The sequence below is a fragment of the Cynocephalus volans genome, chromosome 2 (genome assembly GCF_027409185.1).
Source record: "Cynocephalus volans isolate mCynVol1 chromosome 2, mCynVol1.pri, whole genome shotgun sequence".
NCBI lineage: Eukaryota > Metazoa > Chordata > Mammalia > Dermoptera > Cynocephalidae > Cynocephalus > Cynocephalus volans.
In genome coordinates, this window is record NC_084461.1 from 52,700,835 (window position 1) to 52,722,990 (window position 22,156).

At 38.6% G+C, this 22,156-nt stretch overlaps 1 pseudogene; it reads right to left on the reverse strand.

Moving 5' to 3' along the window:
• Positions 1 to 22,156, reverse strand: part of LOC134370498 (cleavage and polyadenylation specificity factor subunit 5-like) — a 90,867-nt pseudogene that overhangs the window by 65,117 nt on the left and 3,594 nt on the right.

Genomic DNA, 22,156 nt, shown 5'->3' on the forward strand with positions numbered 1-22,156 from the left:
AACTTGCCGAACTGAAGAAGTTATTCAGCGAAATAAAAAACACAACGGAGAGTTTAACCAGCAGGCTTGTCGAAGTTGAAAAGAGAACCCCTGAACTTGAAGATGGGCTGTTTGAAATAACACAAGCAGACAAAAAAAAAAAGAAAAAAGAATCAAAGACATGGAAGAAAATCTGAGAGAGATATCAGACAACCTCAAGCGCTCAAATATCCGAGTCATGGGTATTCCAGAAGGGGAGGAAAACAGAGATTGCATTGAAAACATATTCAAAAAAATAGTGGCAGAAAACTTCCCAGGTTTAGGAAAAATCACAGATCTTCAGATCCAGGAAGCTCAATGATCTCCAAATGTATTCAACCCAAAAAGGCCTTCTCCAAGACATGTTATAGTCAAATTGGCAAAACTCAGAAACAAAGAAAGAATCTTAAAAGCTGCAAGAGAGAAGCATCAAATCACTTATAAGGAAGCCCCAATTAGGCTATCATCAGACTTTTCATCACAAACCCTAAAAGCTACAAAGGAATGGGATGATATTTTCAAAATACTAAAAGACAAAGATTGCCAGCAAGAATACTCTACCCTGCAAGGCTATCCTTCCGAAATGAAGGGCAAATAGTATATTTCTCAGACAAACAAAAACTGTGGGAGTTCACTACCACATGACCACCCTTACAAGTAATCCTCAAGGGAGTACTGGGTTTGGTTCCTGAAAAATAACTACCACTGCCATAAAAACACAAGAAAAATCAAAACCCACTAGTATAATAAAAATGGCATTCATGAAGAGAAAACAAACAAACAAAAATGCTATCTACAACCTAAGGAACCAACAAACACAGAAACAAACAGTAAATCAGAAAGCAAGGAACAAAAGACATCTAAGACAACCAAACAACCAATAAAATGCTAGGAATAAATCAACACCTTTCAATAACAACTCTTAATGTAAAAGGCTTAAATTCCCCAATCAAAAGACACAGACTGGCTGACTGGATTAAAAAGGAGGACCCAACTATATGCTGCCTACAAGAGACCCACCTCACCCATAAAGATTCACATAGACTAAGAGTAAAAGAATGGAAAAAGATTTACCATGAAAACAGAAAAGAAAACGAGCTGGAGTAGCTATTCTTATATCTGACAAAATAGACTTTAAACTAAAAACCATAAAAAGAGACAATGAGGGACACTACTTAATGATAAAAGGACTGATCCATCAAGAAGACATAACAATCATAAATATGTACACACCCAATGTTGGAGCAGCCAGTTTTATAAAACAAACTCTATTAGACCTAAAGAAGGAAATAGACACTAATACCATAATAGCAGGGGACCTGAACACCCCACTGTCAATATTAGACAGATCATCTAGGCAAAGAATCAGTAGAGAAACACAAGATCTAAACAATACTCTAGACCAATTGGAATTGGCAGATATCTACAGAACATTCCATCCAACAACCTCAGAATATTCATTCTTCTCATCAGCACATGGATCATTCTCCAGGACAGATCACATATTAGGTCACAAATCAAGTCTCAATAAATTCAAAAAAATTGGAATTATCCCATGTATTTTCTCAGACCACAATGGATTAAAACTAGAAATTAATAACAAACGAAACTCTGGAAACTATACAAACACATGGAAATTAAACAGCATTCTACTTAATGACATATGGGTCCAAGAAGAAATCAAGCAAGAAATCAAAACATTTATTGAAACTAATGAAAATAATGATACATCATACCAAAGCCTGTGGGATACTGCAAAAGCAGTACTAAGGGGGAAATTTATTGCATTAAATGCTCACCTCAGAAGAATGGAAAGATGGCAAGTGAACAACCTAACACTTCACCCTAAAGAACTAGAAAAACAAGAACAATCCAAACCTAAAGTTAGCAGATGGAAAGAAATCATTAAGATCAGAGCAGAACTGAATGAAATTGAAACCCAAAAAAACAATTCACATGATCAATGAATCAAAAAGTTGGTTTTTTGAAAAGATAAATAAAATTGACAAACCATTAGCATGGCTAACAAAAAATAGAAAAGAGAAGATTCAAATAACAAAAATTAGAAATGAAAAAGGGGATATTACAACTGATTCATCTGAAATAAAAGGAATCATTCGACACTACTATAAACAACTATATGCCAACAAATTTGAAAATCTGGAGGAAATGGATAAATTTCTGGACACACACAAGCTCCCAAAACTGAACCATGAAGATGTAGAAAATTTGAACAGACCAATAACAGTAAAGGAGATTGAAGCTGTTATCAGACGGCTCCCAACAAAGAAAAGCCCAGGACCAGATGGATTCACAGCAGAATTTTACCAAACATTCAAACGGGAATTGACACCGATTCTTTACAAACTATTCCAAAAGATTGAAAAAGACACAAATCTCCCAAACTCATTCTACGAAGCATATATCATCCTGATACCAAAACCAGGTAAAGATATAACCAAAAAAGAAAACTACAGGCCGATATCCTTGATGAATATAGGTGCAAAAATCCTCACTAAAATACTGGCAAACAGAATACAGCAACACATACGAAAAATTATTCACCACGATCAAGTGGGATTCATCCCAGGGATGCAAGGTTGGTCAACATACGCAAATCAATAAATGTGATACACCATATTAATAAAGTCAACCACAAGGACCATATGATCATCTCTATAGAGGCTGAAAAAGCATTTGATAAAATTCAGCACTCATTCATGACCAAGACCCTCTATAAGTTAGGTATAGAGGGAAAGTATCTCAACATAATTAAAGCCATATATGACAAACCCACTGCCAATATCATCCTGAATGGGCAAAAGCTGAAAGCTTTTCCTTTAAGAACAGGAACGAGACAAGGATGCCCACTCTCACCACTCCTATTCAACATAGTGTTGGAAGTACTAGCCAGAGCAATCAGAGAAGAGAAGGAAATAAAGGGCATCCAGATTGGAAAAGATGAAGTCAAACTGTCCCTGTTTGCAGATGACATGATCCTATATATTGAACAGCCTAAAACCTCTACAAAAAAACTGCTGGAATTGATAAATGATTTCAGCACAGTAGCAGGATACAAAATCAACACACAAAAATCAGTAGCATTTCTTTTCTCCAATAGTGAACATGCAGAACGAGAAATCAAGAAAGCCTGCCCATTTACAATAGCCACCAAAGAAATAAAATACTTATGAATTAAGTTAACCAAGGATGTGAAAAATCTCTATCATGAGAACTACAAACCACTGCTGAGAGAAATTAGAGAGGATACAAGAAGATGGAAAGATATCCCATGCTCTTGGATTGGAAGAATCAACATAGTGAAAATGTCCATACTACCCAAAGTGATATACAAATTCAATGCAATCCCCATCAAAATTCCAAAGACATTTTTCTCAGAAATGGAAAGAACTATCCAGACATTTATATGGAATAATGAAAGACCATGCATAGCCAAAGCAACACTGAGCAAAAAAAAATAAAGCTGGAGGCATAACACTACCTGACTTTAAGCTATACTACCAAGCTATAATAACCAAAACAGTATGGTACTGGCATAAAAACAGACACACTGATCAATGGAATAGAATAGAGAATTCAGAAATCAACCCACACACTTACTGCCATCTGATCTTTGACAAAGGTACCAAGCCTATTCACTGGGGAAGGGACTGCCTCTTCAGCAAATGGTTCTCGGATAACTGGATATCCATATGCAGGAGAATGAAACTAGACCCATACCTCTCACTATATACTAAAATCAACTCAAAATGGATTAAGGATTTAAATATACACCCTGAAACAATAAAACTTCTTAAAGAAAACATAGGAGAAACACTTAAGGAAATAGGACTGGACACAGACTTCATGAATACGACCCCCAAAACACGGGCAACCAAAGGAAAAATAAACAAATGGGATTATATCAAACTAAAGAGCTTCTGCACAGCAAAAGAAACAATTAACAGAGTTAAAAGACAACCAACAGAATGGGAGAAAATATTTGCAAAATATACATCTGACAAAGGATTAATATCCAGAATATATAAGGAACTCAAACAACTTTACAAGAAAAAAACAAGCAATGCAATTAAAAAATGGGCAAAAGAGCTAAGTAGGCATTTCTCTAAGGAAGATATACAAATGGCCAACAGACATATGAAAAAATGCTCAACATCACTCAGCATCCAGGAAATGCAAATCAAAACCACACTGAGATACCATCTCACTCCAGTTAGGATGGCTAAAATCCAAAAGACTCTGAACGATAAATGCTGGTAAGGTTGCAGAGAAAAAGGAACTCTCATACATTGTTGGTGGGACTGCAAAATGGTGCAGCCTCTATAGAAAATGGTATGGAGGTTCCTCAAACAATTGCAGATAGATCTGCCATATGACCCAGCTATCCCACTGCTGGGAATATACCCAGAGGAATGGAAATCATCAAGTCAAAGGTATACCTGTTCCCCAATGTTCATCGCAGCACTCTTTACAATAGCCAAGAGTTGGAACCAGCCCAAATGTCCATCATCAGATGAGTGGATACGGAAAATGTGGTATATCTACACAATGGAATACTACTCAGCTATAAAAACGAATGAAATACTACCATTTGCAACAACATGGATGGACCTTGAGAGAATTATATTAAGTGAAATGAGTCAGGCACAGAAAGAGAAATACCACATGTTCTCACTTATTGGTGGGAGCTAAAAATTAATATATAAATTCACACACACACAAAAAAAACCGGGGGGGGGAGGGAGAAGATATAACAACCACAATTACTTGAAGTTGATACAACAAGCAAACAGAAAGGACATTGTTGGTGGGAGGGAGAAGAGGGAGGAGAGAGGGAGGTTTTGGTAAGGGGCAACAATAATCAACCACAATGTATATCGACAAAATAAAATTAAAAAAAAAAAAGGAAGTAAGAAGACAATATAAACGAACAAGTAGCAAATAAATGAAAAAGTTCAGATGTGGTGACACTTGCCTATATCCATATAATAAAGTCATATTCTCTTCGAGTAAATTTTTTCCTATTTGATGTGAGGGAATGAAATATATCATTTTAATGGTATTAGAAAAGGAGAACCTCAACCTTCAGGTACTACAACACGTAACGAAGTTTGATGTCATCCGTGTTAGAAAACTTCACATTCCTCGGCTCCTTGGGCACTCAGGATTACTCATTAGTTACTCTCATTGCAAGTGCCAGAAACCTAACTCAATTAACATAGACACCTCCCCCCTCCCTCCCAAAAAAGAGTGATTAGTTTATGGAATCCAAGGAAAGACTGAATAACCAATACATGGAAAGGACAACCATGCAATTAAGTCTCAGAAAGGGTTCAAAAGCTATTGAGACCCACTGTGACTCTTCCGCAACTCTACTCTCTGCCAGAAACTATGCACTCTCACTAGTTCTTGCCACATGATGGAAAACATCGCTGCATTATTTTCTAGGGATGCCATAACAACATACCAAAAACTGGGTGGCTTAAAACAACAGGAATTTATTGTCTCACAAATCTAGAAGCTAGAAGTCCAAAATGAAGCTGTTGGCAGGGCCGTGGTCTCTCTGACAGCTCTAAGGGAGAAGTCTTTCTCATCTTACATAGCTTTTGGTGTTTGCCGGCAATCCTTGGCCTTCCTTGGCTTGCAGATGCATCACTAGTCATGTGGTCATCTTCTCTCTGTGTGTCTTCACGTGATCTTCCTTCTGTGCATGTCTGTCCCTAGGTCCAAATTTCCCCTTTTTGTAAGGACACCAATCAAGTTAATTGCAGCCCATCTTAATGACCTCATTTTAACTTGATTACATCTGTAAAGACCCTATTTCCAAGTAAGGTCACATTCTGCCTTACTGGGGGTTAGCACTTCAACATATCTTTTTTGAGGACACAATTCAACCTACAACAACCAAGAGCAACCATTTCCAATATTTTCATCTAACATTTCCTCCACCAGAGGAAAAGTTCAGAAGTCCTTCACCTAGTTGGTGCAGAGTCTCCACCCACCAGACCAATCAACCAATATGAGAGCAGCAGAGATCTAAGAACATGGCTGTTTCTGCAGTAGTCATCTACATGGGGGAAGCCATTTGCAGGAAAGAGGTGATGTGAAACAGTTATGCTCACATCTGGTCTCTTCCTAGCAATAAGGAGACAGGTTAGTGTTAGAGGATAAGGAAAGATACAGACATCTCAGCAGAAGGAGTGGGAAACAGTCACAAGAATAGGGGCATTGGGAAAAAGATTAGGAAAGAAATATGCGTTGTTATGTATCAAATGCCATCTTTAGTATCATAGCTGGGAACAAACCAAAGCTTTTGTTCTATTTACTGCTACTGCGAATGAGAGATGTATTCCGGGTGTGTGGTAAACCAATTTTTCTCCTGACGTACAGCATTTCATTATATATTTTTGCTCCTAACTTTTATATTCCTGAGGTGAAAGCATATAAAAACAAATCAGTAAAAACTGTGGCAACATTGTGACACCAGAAGTGAAGTTCTTCTTTAGCATTATGAACTACAGTTCAATGGGGACTAGGCAACTCAAAATTTCCCATACTTAAAGGTTGTATTACCATCTAAATATACACTGGGATTATTATAATTGCTAAATTTATTTGCTTCAAAATAAAATTGGGCAGGTCTATTTTGGATACCACTTAAAGTTCACCATAAAAAAGCCATGAAGTATATTTTTAACTATAGAAAATACGTGCTCATTACAGACATTTTGGAAAAACCTATGAAAGAATATTTAAACATTAAAAAAAACATAATCCTGTCACAACAAACCACTGTTAACATTTTGATATCTTTACTTATTTTCTCTACACATGTAAATATACATTTTAAAAATTTTACATAGTCAGGTTCATATTATACGGTTTTATGTCTTAGTTTTTTTCATGAGCCTTTTTCCCATAGTCACTGAAAACACCATTTTTAAGAGCAGCATAATATTCTATGGTATGCCATAATTTATATAACCATCCTTCTATTGTTGGACATGTAGGTTGCTTATTATAAGGTATTTTTTATTATAAGGACGTCCCGCATATATACATGCACGGTTTTATTGTTAAGCACAACTAATGACCCCTAGAAAAGATGCAAAGCTTTCAGCTATCACTAAGTAAATTTCCATTTATTTCACAGAATCAGCCTCTAAAATGAGACAAGTTCTAAATTGCCACAAGGAATTTGCCAAATGTATACCATTAATAAACATATCCAATTCCTAATTACAAAATGTCTTATATATCAAAAAGCACATTAATCAAGTTCCTTTCCTCCCTTCAAATCTTCTAGGAATCCCATTCCTTGCTCATAAATACTTAGGGAATCAGAAATAGGAGATGGAACTTACATCTGTGTTGCTGTTTGTGTTTGGGTGGGCTTGAAGGGCTATACACTTCACCTCTGTTCCCAAGCTGCTAAACCAAGTTCTCTTGGGCAGTATAACTGGGAATTAATTACACCCCTAGAAAGATACATCACTGCTGCAGCTAGAGTTAATTAGTGTAATTTAGTGAGAAGAGCGCAGGACTTTAGACTCACTGCACCTGGGTTCAAATCTTGACGCTGACTCTTCTGGGAACACAACTTTGGGCAACTCAATGTTTGTGAGACAGTTTACTGTCTCTAAAATAGGGAAAAAGACAAGTTAACATTCGCCAAGGACAGTTACTTTATGTAAGCTATCTCACTTAACTCTCACTAAAAAATAATGTATCCTTTTTCAAAAAAAAAAAAAACCAGGATCAGACTGGTTAAGCAATTACTCACACTGCTAAGGAGGCAAGACAGATCTATCTAACCCTAAAGCTCATGTTCCTGCTGCCCCCTGCCCCATGACATGTTGTGTCCTTGTCTCACTTGGACTGTGGAGTAGTTAGTTGAATTTGAATGTCCCCTTTAGCACAGTGAGCACAGCTTTCACTCACAGTTTTTGTGTCACAGTTTATTGAGATGGAGGGTTGGGACCAGGGCCAGGGGCTAGGTTAAGGCAAGTGAAATCCTCACATCAGGCTCAAAATGTAAGAAGGCACAAAAATGCAGTCATCAAGATAAATAATATATTAATGCAATATTTAAAAAAATTTAAACTAATGCAAAGAATCCATGATGAAAAAGTAACAAAATTTTAAATAAAAACAAGATCTAATAGTCGCATGCCAAGCATGTTGGAGGCTAAGGCTAAAGGAAAACTGTTTACCCCTATATCCATGTTTTTTATGATTTTTTAATGTTTAATTATAATGAAGGCTATGTAATAATATTTTATATGCATATGACTTTTCTAGAACATTAGTTTAAAAAATTGAAAAGTAGATATATGAAAACTCAGATTATTTTAAGTTTAAATATTTCATTTATACCAAAACCAGAATGTATTATAAATTTACTTTCCTGGCTTTAATGGAAGCAAATTCATTGATAATATTTTTATTAAAGCCAATAACCATTTTAAAAATACATAAAACCATGCACACAGTCATACGGTGTACAGTGCACATCCTTCCCTTCTCAATGTGGCCCAGCACAGCACTGGCTAGGACCAGGACTTCTAACAATCAGCCTGAAACATTTCAAGGGCTCTGTAAATGGGAGCAGAACATCTGATATGAGCTGACCCCTCAGGTCTCCTATCACAGCTCCTTTGGGTAGTAGCCTCTCTCCTCATAGAAAAATATCACTGTTGGGCTGATTTTTAGGATAATGTTCCTACAGGCCAATAAAGACAAGCTGTGTTCTCACAACAGCAGGCATAAATCAGACTCACATATCTGCTGATGCTCCAGGACTTCTATGTAGACTTCCAAGCTTAGTCTAAATATCTGAGAGTTACTATTTCCTAAATACCCAAAGTCAAGGTTCTGCATAACATATACATTCATTTAACAAACGTTGATTGAGCACCAGTTCCCTACCAATCAAAGCAAACCATACTTGGGTTTGCAGGTTGTATTATCCAGCCTTATGTTTTTAGAATACCAATTAATAGTGTGTTTCATTGTATATTTTGACATTAGAAAAGCATGTATTAAGCATCGTTTATAAACAGTAAGCACTATATAATAATATACTTTTTCTTTTATTGAAACGTAATTAATTGTACATGTCTATGGGATACAGCATTGAATATCAATACCTGTGTGCAATATATTATGCTCAAATCAGGATAATTTGTATATTCAACATTACATAATGTAATCATATTTTGTGGCCCTTTACCAGTTTCTTGCTTATCCCCCCACTCCCTTTCCCACCTCTGGTGGCCTCAGTTACAATTCTTATACTTCTATGATTGTCACTTACATTTGACACTTCCGAAAGTCTTATGAGGTAGATAGATATTATCTTTTATAGAAATTAATTTAGGGCCGAACCCGTGGCGCACTTGGTAGAGTGCTGCGCTGGGAGCGCGGCGACGCTCCAGCCGCGGGTTCGGATCCTATATAGGACTGACCGGTGCACTCACTGGCTGAGTGCTGGTCACGAAAAAACGACAAAAAAAAAAAAAAAGAAATTAATTTATAAATTTTTAAAGCTGGAGATTATCTAGTGACCAGACCTTTCATTTTTCAAAAGAGGAAATCAAGCCTCCGATCGCTGACGGCTCTTGCACTTGGTCATCCAGCCAGTACATGACAGAACTGGCATTCCACTCATCCGAAGCTGCCTTTTCTAACAAATATGCAGCCTGGCAATATATGATATCTGATAGACAGGCACAATCAAAACAGGAAGGTAAGGTTGAATATGAGAAGGTCTAAAATAATCAAATGAATATGAAATGTTGTACCAAGGGAAAAGTGAATTTTCAGGAATGGAGACTGACAACAAGTCACCAGGTTACACAGCCTGGGACACAGCAGAGCTATGGAGGGTGGGGTATGCCAGAGTGGTGTGTGACCCATGATTACCACATGGCTGGGGACAGCGATGTGGTCAGCAAAGCAGAGGTCAGAGCACAGCCACTTGACCAGAGACAAAAAGTTGAGTCACAAACCTGGCCTAATTAGAATCAAGAAACACACGAATGCCCAAGGTAGGTGCTACTGAGAAGACCTCAAAAAATGAGAAATAAAACAGACTACATGACTTCTTAAAAAAAACAGGAAGGAAAGATGAAAATGTTCTGGAGACAGACATGAATGTTCAGTGCCACTGAAGTGTAAACTTAAAAATGGTTAAAATGCTAAATTTTATTTTATGTCTATTTTAGCACAATTTTTAAATTTTTAAAAAATCAGGAGATAACTCAGGTTGATCTAATTCTCTCTACATCAGAGGCTAATCTTTCTAGGTCAAAAAAAGCCTCTGCTAAAGTAGTGATTGGCGTGAGGGTGGGAGAAATATACCCCTAAGGGAACATTTTGTAATTCTGTGTGGGTGTTTTTGTCTCTAGCAATAAATTGGGTACAATTGGCCAGGGTCCTGGGATTAGAGATGTCCAATATGTGGGTCGGCCATGCAAACAAAGAACTGTCTCATGTCAGAGATGAGCTCTGAATGTCATTCATGCAGGTGAAAAACCTGTTTACAATGATCTGAGCCTATAACCTAACTAATTTACACATGAAACACAAAGTATTTTTGAATGGTTTTAAATGCACTGAATTTTCTAGGAATGCAACTACCATATAAATGCAAGGAAAATTGGGTGGTGTCTCACTCATAACCTAACCCAGAGTGGTCCATCATTTTGGAAAATTACTTTACCAAGGTGATGCCACTTGTGGTATTTGGGTCATTGATAGAACATTCCGGTATCAGTTCACATTTGTAACTGTCACATTCACAATAATTCTATATGTAAGTGCAAGAATCTGACTATATAATGCATGTTTATTACAAATTCCTTTAATTTCTCCTTTATGTTTCACTTAAGCCATCATCTTTTAAAATTATATGTGAGGCTAGGTTATACTTTCTATTCATTTTATTTTGGAATAGAAGATATTTGCCAAAAAAAAAAAGGGTGGGGGGTGGTGTTGAGACTCGTGAAATGTCTTGGAATTCACAGCTACTGGTGATTTTCCAAACACTTTTGGGGAATCCATGCTTTCTACTGTCTGGACAGAGACCAACCCTTTATTACCACATCCTATATCCCTTTCCTGCTGCTATCAAGAGTCTGACATTGTCCAGACAAGCCAGAAACACCTTGTCACCTCTTCCAAGTAGTCTGCAGCATTCTCTTTGGGAAAGAGGAATTTCAGATGTTTGACTACTAGAGGCTTGTCAAAAGCAGAGAGTAGACACCAAGCACAGAGTGTAGTCAGTTAGAACTCTGAGGAAGAGGGCATGATCAGTCAAAAAAAGACAGTCTATAAAATGTGTCCTACCCCTAAGGGGTGCTTCTAAATTAAGGAAAAATTTTAGAAGATGTATGCAGAAGAGCCATCGAACACAATCAAAAGGAAGTGAAATTTAACTACAATTGCAATTATTCACAAGGTTGATCAATTCCTACATCATTTTGAAGAGCTGATAACATTTTTTATGCTCCTTGGGGAGACATTGAAAAAGTCATTAAAGCAAAGGAATCCCATTAGGAAATGTGGTCTCTGTCCTCACTGAAAATAGAGTTACTCAACTCACAGATAGTTTCCATACTTTATTTTTAATAGCCATACCAATTTCCTTTATAATTATTGTCCTCCAATATACATTTATATTAGTTTTTTCTCATATCTGAGAATCAAAGAGACTGTAATATATTTCTTTCGGAGCACTTTAGAAAGAATCTGTGCTTTGTAGAACCATTTTATAAAAACAAAGTATGCCCAAACTTGATTTTATAATCTAAATAGTACTATGAAAAAGTCAAAAGTTAACTAGCAAATTTAAATTTAATTACCTTATTTCAGTGTTGTTTATAATAGTAAAAAATTGGAAACAACCTAAATGTCTACAACAGGAACATAGTTCAATAGAATACAGTGCATTTATAAATGGAATACCATGCAGTCTCCAACATGATCTTATAGATTTTTTAATGTTATTGAAAGATGTGTATGATATATGTATTCATGAGAACATTACCCAAATTTTTAGAAGAAATATACATATACATATATGTGGTTAGAAAAAAACCTTAGAAAATGTAAACACCAAGATGTTACAAGTCATTGTAAGACTGAGTTTGGGTAACAACAATTTTTTTGCTTTGTCTGTTTTCAAAATTTTCTGCATGTATGTTACTTTTGCAATAAAAATAATAAGTCTTACCAAAATAAATAAATGCATTTAACTTTTATTGACAACCTGTATCTTCTCTGGGGCTGTCATATTTTTTCTAAGACCCCCAAAATTTAAGCAACTAGACTGACAGGAGGGTTAAAAAGCTACGCTCATTTTCTTTATTAGTTACCCATGTCCTTCATCAGCTGAACTCATCACCTCCCAACCCCCAAACTGGTTCCTCTCCAGCATTCCCTGTCTCATGAATGGCATCACCTAGCTCGCTGCCCAAGTGAGAATTTGTTACCTGTACCCCCCAATCCAGGTGCCCAGTTCTGTCTAATGTTTCTCCATAATAGCTCCCAAATTCTAACTGCTTCCTTCTCATTCCTATGACTGCAACAAGCCCCCTAACCAGCCTCCCTGCCTCCAGTCTTGTCCTGACCCAGACTTGTCACATTGCTATCCCAGTGAGGTTTTTAAAATTCTCAGTTGGTCATGCCACTCTCTGCTTAAACTCTTTCTGTAGCTTTCACCACCTTCAAGTGAAGGAATACACAAAGCCCTTCGGATTTGTGCCTTGCTTTGTCTAGTTCCATTTCTCACCACTCTCTTAATGCTCCCCATAATAATGAGCTAATTACTCTCCTTCCAACACACATGCTGTTCTTCAAATGAAGAGCACCCTCTTCCTTTGAACACACTGGTTCTTCCTCCTGGAAGGCCTTTCCCAGTTCCCTTCCCTCACTCTTCATTCCTTCGAAACTCACAGCTATCTTTTACTACCTATCCTTTGAAGCACCTTCAGGGCACAGGCTTTACACAGAGCAGGGGAGGTAAGCCACGAACACATCACTTGTACCAGGGCGCACAGCTGAAAAATCACATTGACTCTAGAGTCAAACCAGCCTGGTTCTGTTCTGCTGTCACTGCCTGGCAAGACTGTGTGTTCTGGGACAGGTACTTCAACCACTGAGTCTCAGCTTCCTCATTTGTAAAATGAAAATAAAACTGCAACATTATAAAGCTGTTCTAAAATCAAATGCAACAATGTACATAAAGGGCAAATCAGCTTACCGCATGTTTTATCTAATTTTCTTTTTATTCTTCTGTGTGTTTCTTAAGCCAACCATCTTACCTCCTTTTTTATAATGCAGCAGGATAGACATAAAGAAGTGGAAACACAACCGTAAAGCCCCTGCTCACACTTCAGAACTCAGATTGTGTTACCTCCTCCAGGAAGTCTTCCTTAATGCTCTGCCTGAGCCTCACTTTGATGATCTCCTGTGTGCTTGCATATCATCTGTCTATACCTCTACAGAACAGAGCAAAACAGTCACTTGCTTCCTTGGCTAACGTTTCCATTCCCTTTCCTCAAGGGAAAGAACCATTTTACTTGGCATCAGCAGATCCCAGAACAGTGCCTGACTCATGCCACCACTCAATAAATGCTTATTGAAGGAATGAATGAATGGCCATTCACAACTCATGCCTCTTACCACTCACTTAACTCCCTTTAGATCCTTCCATGGTAATGAATTGTCTGGGACATTTTTTAACTTTTTGAAAATCTCAGAGGGGTCCCCAACCCTTCTACCAGAGGAAGATGTGTTTCAGACTAATGCCTGTGCTCCTTGTTAAGGCATTCCTCCAAAGAAGACCTACCTCTGTTACCCAGGTAAGCTGGCTCTTATTTCAGTGCTGCTGAAAACCTCTCCTCTTCCATAAATCCTTTTTCAAATTGCTCCAGCCCATTGTGATCTTTCATCCTTTGAACTCCTTTAGCATCTATAGTTCATATTGTTAATCTGACAGTCACCATATACTGCTAAGAAACTCTGTTATATTGTTGTACTGAACTGTTATTTACCTCCAGTCTTTTAGTTTAACTTGCTTATGTCTATTTCTTGTTCCCCACAGTAGAGAGTAAATTCCTTGAACAGCTGACAAGTCCTGCTTTGTGCCTTTCTTGCAGCATTTTGCATGCAGGTGACTTGAGACATTTGTCTTTTAATTGACAAATGAGACTCCCCTTAGGGAGCTATATTCTCTGTTTGCTACCTTCCTACAACCCACGACTTCCTGACTCTCAATCCATTCTCCGCCTTTCCCTGCCCTTTCTCCCAGGGAAACTAAAACCTCCCAACTTTACCAGCCAGGGCTCCTTTGCCTTCTGGTTTGCATTTGTGTTTAGCCAGTTGAAGGAGATCAATGGATGGAAGGACAGAGTGGTAAAGCATTTCTACTCTTGCTTAGTCAGTTCTTCAGTGTTTGAGTCCTTCCAAGACTAGGGCTTCTCTACAGTGGCCTCTCTTCTAAGGCTCTACCTCTCAACTGGGCCCCCAAAACATCATTTCCAGCCTTTGCCTTTTCAGGCCTGGTGCATCAACATCCTTTTTTGAACCCCTTAACTCTGCCCAAACTTCTGTATACAGTCTGTTCATTAAAGTCTCTCCAAAATCCCCGCAGAGAATGCTGTTTCTTGCTAGGATCTTGACTGACACAGGAGCTTTCAGTTTACTTGGGGCAGGACTAGAGTTACCTTAGAAGTTATCATCCAAACCAGGACACTTTTGAGTGTGAAAGGGGAGCACTATTAATAATCAACCCCAGCAACACACGTAAATCAAAACTGTCCCAGGCAATCCAGAGTGAATGGACATCCCAGGTAACTCGGACACATAAAAAGATAATTGTTATAATGAAGAGATAAACACTTTTCTAAAAGAGGTACTATTACAGCATAGACTAAGATAAGTGCCAAAGGGTGGAACAGACTTTCAGTGTACAGCCATTCCAAGAAGAGAGAGATCATTTCTCCTGGGGGAAGACATCTGAGATCAGTGGGTTGCTCAGTGTTCCTTCTCCAAATAAATGAAGTCACACAATCCACGTGTGCTTGGCCCATTTTGTAGATTTTCTACAAGAAATGTCATTCTCAGTCTGGACCCCACTCCCACACCTTACACACACCCAACATACCTCTCACCATTTGTTTCCATTGCTTAACTCTAAGTTTTTAGAAAAAGCAAGTTAATTTAAACTTTAGCAAATTATTCTTTTTTAAAAAAACATCAAATTCATTTCTGAGTCAGCCATAAATCACTGTAGATATTGGCTATTTTTGATTCTTTGAACCATGTTTTTGCTTCATTTTGCAAAGATATCTGAGAGGTGGTTTATAAGCTTTATTTGCAAACTCAAACATTTGTACTAATAATAGCATAAAGCCTAATAAATAACCTAGGAACCTTTTTTGTGTATGCATGTATATGTACTTTGCCCCTTAAACAAAGGGTTTGACAATTAACAAATACTGTAAATCCTGGTGACCCCCAGCAAAGTGAACCCAGACTCATTATTGTCCCACTTCTAGCTAATTCAAAGCTACTTGGCAAAGAAGTGTTTCTAATCCTCGTGTTGCTAGTAGAAGCAAGTTGCTATGAGCCCCAGTGTGTGACTTCAGGCCTTACAAATCACTGCTTTGTTCAGGCATTTCCTACTAGTGAGAATTGTTCATAAAAGCACCCGCACCCCCACCCAGGAGCAGAGCACACCATGTGGATGAGGGCAGCCAGAGTTCTCTCCTTCTTCCCAACGGGCCTGTGCTGATTAGGGTTAGACCAGCAGGGTTAGGGTTGAAAAGGCTCCTCTTGAGAGATTCAGAAAGGGTCCTAGGAGAACAAGACAAACAGGAGAGGAGAGCAGGAACTGGAGATAAAAAGCAGGCGCAGACATCCGAGTAGTATGCAGGAAATGGTAGAGGTCGAGGTAGACAGGTGGGAGTAAAGAAAGAAAAACAGTCAAGAAGTGCAAGCACTAACAGTCACGTGGGCAGCCTCCTGTTCCACACTGGTAGGCTGCTGAAATCTGAAAGGAGAGGTGCACACAGGGCGATTTCAGCAGGATGCAAGGTTCGGGAACGAGACAAGAAAAAGCTGCAGCGTGCACTGGATAGCAGGAAAATTAGAAATGACCTAAGTGGTTTTACAAATCTATTCAGGCCAGATTCAAATTCTCATACGGCGCTTTCAGCCTCCTGCCTACCTTATCACCGGGGAAGATCTCCCGCTGCTGCACGGATGGAGCGGGAAGTTCTCTCTCCCCTGCGCGTATAGTTTTCTGCAGAAGGAAGGAGAGTACTGGGAACTCCCTGAAGAGAATATTCTGGGTCCATATGGAGTGTAACATTCTATCCGCCTGTGAATTTTAAAAACCACCCTAAGGCCCACAACTAATCCTTCAATTATGGGCCATTGCCTGCTGTGCTTTGCATGCATTATGCGAAATGGATTATAACTAATTTTTCAAAGTCAGCAGATCGTTATTTACCCATATGTTGACAATCAGTCTGAAGATGCAGAAACTGTGTCAGCTGCTCCACGAAAAACACTACAGCTGCTCAAAAGTCCTCATTAGCAACATCTACCCTAGCTTCTTTTAAAAATTATATTTAAAAGTTTATATTACATATAGTTTTATATATCTATAATTTATGTATTAATACTTTTATAACACCTATAATTTATATAGCTATAGAAATTTATACTAAAATATATAATAAATATTATTTAATTATAAAATAATTTCTGTCATATATAAATTTATATTATATAATTTATTAAAATATTTTATGTTTTTTATTACATGTTTATAATATGTTGCTATGTTATAGAATTACATGACAATAATTTTATATTATATGTAACATAAATTATTTTATATTTTGCATATAACTTTTTAAGTAAAAGCCAATGTAAATATGGTTAATGCATGTGTACATGTGTGTTATATATAATATCAAACCTTTTCTATTATAATACGTAATATTGATAAAAAGTTTTTTGCAAAGGATCTACATGGCAAAATGTCAATATGTCCATGTGCATTTTAGTAATCTACCATTATAATGGTTCATGGAAAAGTAATTACATTTTTGTAAAAGTTTATTTTCATTCATTTCACAAACACTTTATGAGGCTTACAATTCGACAGGCCTCATGCTGTATATTCTGGTGTAAACTTCAATAAGAGTTCTTACGGAACTTTGGAGATCAGTTTGAGAGAATAAGTCCCTTCACAACAGGGTAAATGCCTTGATAGATATGTGTTTAGGTGCCAGGGAAGTGGAGTGATGTTTGGGAAGAGCTTTCCAAAAGTGGTCTCGGCAGGAGCTGAGTTTTGAAGGATGAGTAAGAGCTGGCTGAAGAGAGAATGAGGAGGAAGAGCAAGGATCACCCTGGAGAGGGGCAAAGGGAACCACATCTTGCTAAGGCACTGGAGCGTGGTTCTTCCTGATGTATTTATGCCAGGGCACAGGGTAGACACGCAACAATGACTGACAATGAGACCAGATAGACAAGGTCCATATGGGTAAGGGCATTGCATGCTAAGCTGGCCATCATGGAAAGATTTAAGCAGTGACACAACACGATCAGATGGTAGAAAAGGATGAGTTTAAGGAGGAGGGTGATAGGATGATACTGAAGACTGCAAACCCCCCATGGAAGAAGGGATAAAAGTCGGTACAAAGAAAGAGGTGAGATGACTCATGCTGTTTAGAAGGGAGAATCTAAGGTCTTGGGACTGCTTGGATATGGAGCATTAGCGAGAGGAAGAAATCTAGGATTTTTCCCAGATTTCGGGCTAAGACCACAGGATGAGTAGTGGTGCCATGCATGGATACAGGACTACTGGAGGATGAACAGGTTGCCACTGTTGGTCATTTTCATTTTGGGGTGTTCTGGAGGAAAAGATGTGGACATAAAACATTCCATTTGGGATGTTCTTGTTTTGAGAAACTATATGGCTCTGGAGGTCAGCTGCAAGGTCTGAACTGTAAACTCAAAAACAGCATAACCGGCATATAAGCAGAGGCTGAAGCCTTGTGATGAGGTCATCTGTGAAAAGGCAGTCAAGGCAGAAGAGCAAAGGCCAATGACAGAACTGGGGGTACACCGTCATAAGGCAGGCACCAAGTAGAGATTTTAAAGGAGCAACCAGAAAAGTAGAAAGAAAAACAGAGTATAATTTGTCTTTGAAATGGAACAGGGAATGAGTTCAAAGAGAGAGGGGCTTACAGTGCCAGATGCTGCACTGAAGCCAAGAAAGATTAAAAAATAAAAATTAAAGAAAACATTGTTTTAGAAGTGTATGTCAGTGTGTTGAGAAAAAAAAAACGTTCTGGTGTATAATTAATTGATAAATTTTAGTGTGGCAATTTAGTGCTGAAAGTCTACTTTGGACTTTAATTTAATATATATTCAACTCTCAAATGACGGCTGAAAGATCATTCCCCTAAAAAGGTAGAACTGCTTTATAAGTGAATTACTTTATACGGTGATACAAGTTGAGTTTTCCAGAAGCAGATGCCAAGAGATGTGCAGATGGAATCTGGGTATAAGATGTTCATGAGAAATCAACAATGACAGGAAGAGGAAGCAGAGGGAAAGCTCCGGAAGAAGATTGCCCTCAAAATGTGCCATAGCAGGCTGCAATGTGTGGGCCTTTGTGCCCCCGTCCCACTCAGTCACTAGATGTGGACTGCCCTTGGAGGACCATGACATCAGGAGGCAGCTCTGTATGACTGACACAGACCCTGAAAAGCAAACAGCTGGTGTGCTGTCCCACAGCTGGGCAACAAGTCCTTCACTGAAGGAAATCTGCCCAGCATATCCTGTTTCAACCCCACGTCGCAGCCATGTGAGGTTGTAATGGCAGAGCCTCATCCAGCTGTGATTACTGGTTGTTGAAATCCAGCTATTAGTTGTTTGCCCCTGTATCAGTATTATAAGCCCATTTCTCAGTTATTACAAATATGAAACCATTTTAATGATAAAAAGACTTTAAATTATGGTCCTATTCACATTGGTTATGTGGGTGTAAAAAGCTGGACTAGACAAGAATGTTGTAATTACATTTGATTTTGGAATTAAGTGCTGGGTATATTTTACATCTGAAGAAAAAGAAGAAAATAAATTGCAGTATAAGGCAATAAAACAGTTGAGCTGTTCCTATAATATCTAAAACAAAGTTTTGGTTACATAGGTTGAGAGGACCATTGTTTAATAACACTTTGCAAAAAAGTGCTGTATAATTGAACAGATCTGAAAAAATAGAATGAAGCAATCATATTTGGTTATATATTGCATTTATACCGTTTGACATCTCCTCCTTTGCAAAATAGATTTCCCTGTGCCAGCTGTAATTAGGTGCTGAGATAAAGCTGCCTTAATATTCTGAATATTTGATGAGGGCTGCCAGCAGCTGTCGGATCACTGACTCTGTTCTCATGTACAATGAAAACATCAAAGACATCTGTGGTTTGCCCTAAAATTAGTGCCAGAATTGGTCTTCTCTCCTTTATTGTGTAACCAGCTTTGCTATTTGCATAACTAACAAGAGAAACTTCAGACGTTGTTGCTATGCCTTTGAAGGAAAACTACCAAAGGAAGATTTTGGGAAGTGGCCAATATGTCCTGTCCAGCGTAAGGCTTAAGTGCATGGGTTTAGAGTCACACAGACCTGGGACTCAGGCCTCAGTTTTTACCACTTACTTGTGACTTTGGTCAAGTTATTTAAACTCTCAGCCATACTGTCTTTTTCAGTAAAATGGGAAAGATAACAATACTTATTTCATAGGGTAGTTTTGAAGAACAATTAAGACAATGTATGTAAAGCACTTAGCATGTGCCCAGGACCTAGAAAGCACTTATTAAGTGTTAGCAATCTTTATTCCTGCATCTAGTACCCTTTTCTAAGAAGTAATGACTGCAGTGGCTTTGAAACATTCATTTTTTATTTTTAATTTATTTATTGAATCAAAATCGATTATACATATTTTGGGGGTTGAACATTGAGATATGTTGATCAAATCAATATTACTAGCATATATATTGTTACAAATCATAATTATCCTTATGCCCCTGTCCAATATCTCCCCTTCCCCCATTCCCTCCCCCTCCCCCTCTAATTACCCTAGATTTCTTCTCTCCTTCTGAAAGAATAATGGTTACTCTGTTAACTTGTTGCCTAGATGATCTGTCCAATGCTGAGAGATGTGATCGGGTCCCCCAATATTATCATAGAGCAGATGCTTCTTCCATCACTCTGAAATGGGCTTTGTGGAAAGAGACATCTTCTTTTCTTTGGTCTCTGCTGGTGACTCTCCTTGTGTGAATGCACTCCAGTGGTTGGGGGGGTGGTTGTGGTGTCTAGTCACTTTCGCAGCAGCCATGGTTATTGTGGAAGCTGTGGTGGGCCACCCACATGGAGGTGCTGTTTTTGATATGCTCCTTGGCACTGGCGGTATGCCTTGTTATGGGAGGTGTGTCTGGTCCCCTTTTCCATACCCCAGGTCCCTGGGCAGGCCCCGAGGCTCTGGAGCAGTGTGCCTGATTGTGAGAGAGAGGTCCGGTCCCCTTCTCCATGCCCTGGGTCCCTGGGCAGGCCCTGAGGTGCTGGCATGGTGTGACTGGTTGTGGGAGAGAGGTCCAGTCCCCTTTTCCATGCCTTGGGTCCCCAGTTGGGCCCTGAGGTGCTGGTGTGGTGTGCCTGGTTGTGGGAGGGGGCTCCAGTCCCCTTCTCCAGAAGCATTCATTTTTAAATAAAGCAAAAGTGCAAAGAGCTTTCCATTAGGTTTAAAATCATGAATATACCACACACACAAAAACACACTCACACATAGTTTTCTTTGGAATTCCCAAAAGTTATGGAAACCTCTTAAAGCTTTCCCTAGCAAACACTGGGACTACTTTTCTCAACAGTTTACAATTCTGTGATGGGTTTTAAACTTTTATTTCCTTCTTAGAACTGTGCATTTACTGTCAAGTCACTGCCATCAGGTGATTTGTAGTGACTCTTCTGGAGAAAGTATCCGGTAGTAGGCCTTCAACCGCATTTAACAGAAAGCTTGATTGGACTGTCTTAAACACAGACATCTATTGTCTCACAAGAAGTCCATAGACAGGCAGCTCCAGGGCTCCTGCGGTCAATGACTCAGCAACTCATCAAGGACGCAGGTACTTCCCAGCTTTCTGCTCTGCCATCCTCCACAGGGTGGACTTTGTCTTCAGGCTAGCTCCCTCATGGTCACAAGACAGCTGCCATATATAAACAATTACAGCAGTTCTTCCCGTGTCTCTTTTTAAGAAGAAAACCTGGCTCAAAAGCCTCCTAGCCTGTGTCCCCTGAAGTCTCAGTAGCCAGAACTATATCACATACCCATATATAAACAAATCAATAGCAACGGAAGCAAAATCACCATAACTGGATTCATGATGCACACAGCAGTGTGGAGGAAAATGGATTACCTGCAGAAATCACAGTTTTATAATAAAAAAGGAAGGTAGAATGCATGTTTATCTTCTGCAGTGTCTGTACAGTTATATGCAGCTTTTCAGGGTTGAAAATCAAAACCTTCTTGTTCTCCCAGTCTTCCAGAAAGTACCACACCAATATTTACAGAAAAACAAACATTTATTTATAATAAAACCAATTAATACATTTAGCAGAGCTCAGAGCTGATATTTAATTGTACGCCTCAGTATGGTAAAATGGCTGGTGTTTGTTCTGACTGCTAATGCCCATGTGCCATTCCAGCCCTTAAATAATTTGATGGTTGTTCCTGGACAAACCTATGAAACTGTAAGCTCCATGAGAGCAAGGACCAGGTTTGCTTTGTTCACCACTATATCCTCCATGGCACAATAGCCAGCACATAGTAGGTTTTAAGTATTTGTTGAATAAATGAATGAATGAAATGATACAAAAATAAATAAACAATAAGACATATACTGCAGCAGGATTCCTGTCCCTGCAGTCCTCTAACATTTACAGCCGGGGCTGTCTAATTACCTCCTTCCACAGCCTCCAACTTCAATACTGTTGTTAATCCGGGAGACTAAGGAACCTCAGCATAATGTCAAAATC